The 5,899-nt window shown below is 51.9% G+C and overlaps 1 protein-coding gene across 2 annotated transcripts in view; it reads right to left on the reverse strand.

The window, feature by feature from the left end:
- The window catches only part of Chst11 (carbohydrate sulfotransferase 11), a 176,931-nt gene that overhangs the window by 65,865 nt on the left and 105,167 nt on the right, over window positions 1–5,899 (reverse strand). The window lies entirely within an intron of this gene.

Below are 5,899 nucleotides of genomic sequence, written 5' to 3' on the forward strand. Positions count from 1 at the left end.
GGAGCAGCCTCCTCACCAGCTACCATGGGGCCCGGAGCAGAGCCAGCAGCCCTCCGGGTCTGCTTCCAGTGGGGGACAGGGCTCAGGGTCCAAGCCCACAAGACCGCCACTCAGAAGCCTCGGGGCACCTCGGAGTGTCGGTTGCTTCTTTCCCAAGATGCTCGGCGTAGCCTTTCTCAGGCTGCACTTGAAGGCACGGTCCTCGTCCCCGGGTCTTGGGACATGACAGTTTCCCTGCCGCGGCTGAGCAAGTGAACAGGAAACACAGCGCTTGTAAATTATTTCCTAACTGATCCCAAATATGCGCTCTGTTCCCAGAGGGACCAGGCAAAATATACATCGGTGACCACTGGCGGGCACACTGGCCGATTGAGCCGCTGAGGACAAGCTGCCTCCCTCCCAGGTGGTGGCCTGCGACCCCGGGGACACATCATCAGCTGCTGCCTGCAGGAGCCAACAGGCTGTGCTCCTCAGGGGGCTGCTTTGTGAAGCTAGATCAATGATCCCGCTGCCAACCATTACTGCCACCACCCGGTGCCATTTTTAGTTTATTTGGCAGTTATTCTCATCTACATCAAACCACCGGTTTGATTGCTCAGAAAATGGGAGTGACCGTTAAACAACACGAGAATCTCCACGGTTTGCACGAATCTCTAAAGAGTGGCGAGCAGGCAGGAGGATGGAACCCACCGCAGACTGGGCACCGGGTTGGGTACAGTCACCCATGCCACCTCCTTTAAGCCTCATGAACTGCTAAGTGGATTCACTTATCTCTGCTCTACAGATAAGGACACTGAGGATCAGGGTGACCACCTTCCTTATCTAGTGTCACCTGCCCAGTGAACCTGGGTTTCGGTAGCCCTGCTGGTACAGGGACACACACAGAGGGAGGGAGACAGGGGGGGAAATTTTAACTTTGCATGAGATGAATACAAAGGGGGTACCCCCAAACAGGCCTACCGAGAAAGATTGGGGGAGCAAGAATCCACGCAGAAGAAAAGAAAGTGGGTCAAGTTCGGGAGAGCAGGGATCAGGAAGGATCAGGAGACAGCAGGTGAAATAGTTCATGTTTTCAGTGAGGAGCAAGGAAAGGCTCTCGGGATGTTTCCTCAGAACCTTCCAGAATGGCCTTGGATGGGCCACTTCTGGTCAGGAGCGAACAGTGGCCAAGGTCGGGGAATCCCAAACAGGACTGGAGAAAGGACAGGCTGAACAGGGGAGGGGGCTCTTCCACCCCTCAATCTGGAACTTGGGGGTTTCAAGGAAATGCTTTGAGTGTCTTTCTTCTCAGTAACAGTGGCGGGAGCTGCGGGGAGCTGCAGGGAGCAGCGGGGAGCACTGACCAACTGCCTGGCCCTGAGCAGAGAAGATGCTCACGACAGGCACATGGAACCCCGCGCCTCCAGACACCCCCGTTTCAGCACGGAAGAGCAGGTGCCGCGCTCTTGGCCAGGGTCCACTTTTGCAGGGAGAACCCACAGATCCTCTTCACGTGAAAAGGTGCCGAATTGCACATCAGGTCTCTGCCACCCAGTGTTATTATTATTTTTTTAAAATACAAATCAGCGAGGAGCACAAAGCTTTAAATTAATTCAGAAATGGATCTATGGTGGTAAGGCTGGATGGCTTTGAGCTAGGTGACTGGCAATGGGGCCACCAGATCAAGGCTCTGGGAAAACCCTCACATCCAAGGTCAGATGAGCTATTTGAAAACAGATCTAAAAATCAGGAGTGATAATAATGACTAATAAATACTAGGCGCTGAGCTCATTCCAGATTCAGTTTGTGTGCCCTTTACCCAGAATGCCTAGGACGGGAAGTGTTTCAGATCTAGATTATTTTTTTTTTTTAAGATTCTGGAACATTTGCACATACATCGTGAAACATCTTGGGGCTGGGACCAAGCTAAACACCAGATTCATTCATGTTTCTTATCTACTTTACACACTCAGCTCAAGGGTGATTTTACAACATTTTTAGCACATCTGCATGTTGGACCGTGATCCATCACATCTGATTATTTGTGGAACTTTCTACTCACAGCGTCTTGACAAGCTCAGAAAGGTTCAGACTTTGGAGCATTCTCGATTTTGGATTTTCGGATGAGGTAAGACAATTATTGCCCGTGACTTACCCATAGTCACAGAATGCAAACCAGATCCCCAGCTGAGCTAGCCTGGCAGTGCTGTCCGGGTGTCCACCTACTGTGTACAGAACCTGGAGTCAAAGCTCACAAGTGCTACTGCGGTTCTCACATTTAGGGTCAGCTCCAATTCCATTTCAAATTCCAGGGCACGTGGAATTGTCCCGTTGGCTACAAAAACTTAGCTAGGTGCCCGGTCTCCTCTGTGCCCTGGAGTCTTTGTGAACACCCAGCTGCCCACCCCAACACCAGGCCTCCCTCCCCATCCATGTCCCCACCCCTGTAGGGAGTCTTACCCCAAAAGAATAAGCAGCGTGTGCCCCCCATGTACAGACTGGGTTCCAACCAGCAAGATGAACTTGGTGGGCATCTGGGCATCGAGGCATTGACTGGGTATTTTAATCCAGTCTATCTGCAGCCCTTGACCAGCGCTTTCCAGAGATCCTCCTCCCCCCAGGTGACGTCCCCAGCAGTGTCATCAAGGCTACTCCCCCACTTCAGGAAGAATCCCAGGGATGTAAATGGAAGCCGGAGAGGTGCCTATATATATATTTTTCTTTTTGAACCACATGCCCAGCACGGAAGACAGACATCACTACACCTAGCCCCAGCCATCTGCAGCATGGGCAGGTTTTCTTCTAGAACCAGGTATTGATGGGTGCCTCTGGGTGCCCAGGGCTGGCAGGACACTGTGCTCAGGGGAGTGGGTAATCTGAGTGGCGCGTTTGGCCAGCTGTGCAGCCTCTGCTGAGCCGTGACTGAGATCTCGAGGGGACTCCATCAAGGGAGCTCACCCAGATGAGTCCCGGCCTCCCCAGTCCCTGCGTCAGGGGATCTTGCCCATTTTGGATGCATGAACCCAACGCATTTGCCAGACACTAACTCCCGGGCAACTGTTCAGATGGGCTCATGTGTTAAAGATGATTTTATTCAAAAACCAGATCGCCCCATTGTTGAAGTCCCTGAAGGAAACCACATGACATGGATTTACCATTCAGGGTGGGTCTCCATGGCATTGAGAGGAAAGTACTTGGAGTTCAGAGTCAGTTCGAGTCTCCTCGGACCCCTGCTGCTAATTGTGTGACCTCAGGCAGGTGACTGAGCCTTTCCGAATTCATTTTTCCCTGCCTGCAACAGATGCATAATAACATGTGCCTAACACATTGGCTATAAAAATTAGAAATACTAACTGTAAAATGCCCTGTAATGTAACACGTTGCCCTGGACACGGGGAATACTTAACCCGGGAAGCTAACGCTGCCGACAGGATTAGCATCAATAATAAAACCACCCCCCAAGCAAGGCAGAGCAGGGGCTGATGACCTGGCTCTGTGCCCTGCTGGTGTTCCAAAGGACAAGGACAGGGGAATGTGCTGGGAATCCTCTGTCCCCTCCCCCTCTCTGCCCGTCGGTCTCCGTCCTCTTCTGTTCTGCTTTGTCGGCCAGGAGGTGGACTCTCAGGTCCACTCTCTCAGCGGCCAAGTTCTGTTCCCGTTTGGCCAACAGGAGGATTCGGAGAGCAGAGGCCAGAGGGGAGCTGGGGACCGACTGGGGTGGGGTATATTTTCCCGCTTCCCCTGCAGTCAGTGACTCTGCTGCCCTGTCCCTTCAAGGTTCAGAAGGCCATGGCTCATCTCTGTGCTAGTCTCAAGACTCCTCTAGGCTTGTTGGTGTCCCCGTCCTCATACAAACCCCATCGGTGGTCTTGTTTCCCATGGGATCATGCTCACCCCCTGAATCCCCAGGACAATTCCCCAAGGGTTTACCTGAGCAAATGCTTAAAGGGGATGGTCCAAAGGGGAGGCAGCGAGGGGTAGGCCCCCCGTAACTTTGCTGTACTCTGAACCCATGGCTGGATAGGGTGAAGCCAAGTGTAAATCAGACACTTTGGATGTCCCCATGGTGTGCCAAGGCTTTGAAGAACATACATTCCCTCTAACAGCAAAACAGGAAATAATAATAGATGCCCAACGACGGAGGATCAACTGCTACAGAAACAGGATGGTGTGGTAGCCTAGCCCTCCAGGCGGCTTCAGATGACCTTCACCTGCTCCTATGCCCTGGGTCGCCCCTTCCCATACTCAATAGGGCTGCCCTGTGTGCTGGCAGAACACTGCCTGAAAGACAGCATGTGATCTCCATGACTTCCAAGGACAGGTCATAGAAAAGGTGAGTTCCCACTGGCTCTCTCTTCTCTGTTCACACTGGGGAAGCCAGCTGCCATCTTGTGAGGATGCTCAAGCAGCCCAGTGGGACAACCATGCCCCTGGTGCCCCTGAGTGCCACATGGGGGTGCCACCTTGGAGTGGTTGCTCTAGCACTGGTCCAGCCTTCAGAGTGCAGTGGCCCCAGCCAACATCAGACGGCAGCCAGATCCCCACTGCCCAGTCCCTCTCCAGCTCTTGGCCCCAGAAAGTGTGGGCAGTGTGGGCATAATGACTATACGTGCTTTAAGCTACTAAATTTTGAGGGTGATTTATTATATAAACAGATATGTGTCATATAGTAGGTAAGTTTTTAAAGATTTTTTTGTTTTGTTTCGTTTTTTTTGTGCTGAGGATTGAACTCAGGGGCCTTTAATCACTGAGCCGCATCCCCAGACCTTTTTCATATTTTGGTTAGAGGCAGGGTCTCACTGAGTTGCTGAGGCCCTCAATAAATTGCTGAGGCTGGCATTGAACTCATGATCCTCCTGCCTCAGCCTCCAGAGCCTCTGGAATTACAGGCATGTGCCACTGTGCATGGCTGGTAAAAAAAAATCTTACTCTGGAACAATATTTAGCAAAGCAAAATATTTAGCAACTGTTATCTATTAAGAGAAAAGAACAAGGTACAAGACATGATCCCATTTTTATAAAAATGCATGTTTTTGTGTACTCATCATAAAGACTGCAAGAAGATTTAAATGTTGACGATAACTATGTTTGGGTAAAGGAGTTTCAGTCCTCATTTTCTTTCAGTCCTGCTATATTTTCCCCAAATGATCATTTTATAATCTGGGAAAAACTATGCTTATCGCTTGCTTGGCATATATTTTTTCAAATACAAAGTCATTTTACATGGAGTGGAAATGTTGAGCTGCAGTCTTCAAGAGGAGCCTGTTGACTTCCATCAGGAAAGCACAAAGCTGCCATGTCCCTTGAGGGCCACCTCCCACTTCACTGATCTCTTGCTTCCCTTGTTAGGTCCAGCTTGACTGGACAGTAGACAGTGGCCAGCTCAGGCGGTCCCCAGACGTGGAGAGACCTTCAGGAGGCTCCCCTTGCAGCATCCCCACAACGTGCTCTTGATCCCGAGTCTTACTGACCCCTTCTTGAGAGGGCCTCGCTCCCAGGGAGGCAGCCAGTCCAATGCTGGGGACTGTCACTATTAGAAAACTCCCAGTAAGAAGGACAGACATTCTGCTACCGCTGGCCACTGGCCACGCACACATGGAAGAGCGCTGGACAGCCAACGCTGCGGCACCAGGGGTTCTGCGCTGTGCCTCGCAGGCTGTGTCCCCAGCCCAGAGCTGGTGCTCAAGAAGCACCTGAGCAGAGGATGGAAGAGATGGGCGGGTAAAGGAGCTGACTGCCTTTGCCAGGCACCTTCAGCTCTGGGGACATGAGCCTGACCCTCAGCCTGGCTCCAGCCCTGGTCTTTGCTGAGCATAGAGTCAGGCGGGGAGATGAGCCCTTCCTCCCACCCTCCCCTCCTTCTCCCTCCCTCTCCTCCTCCTCCTCCTCCTCCTCCTCCTTCTTCTTCTCTCTCTCTCTC

The sequence above is a fragment of the Ictidomys tridecemlineatus genome, chromosome 6, assembly GCF_052094955.1.
Source record: "Ictidomys tridecemlineatus isolate mIctTri1 chromosome 6, mIctTri1.hap1, whole genome shotgun sequence".
Classification (NCBI taxonomy): domain Eukaryota; kingdom Metazoa; phylum Chordata; class Mammalia; order Rodentia; family Sciuridae; genus Ictidomys; species Ictidomys tridecemlineatus.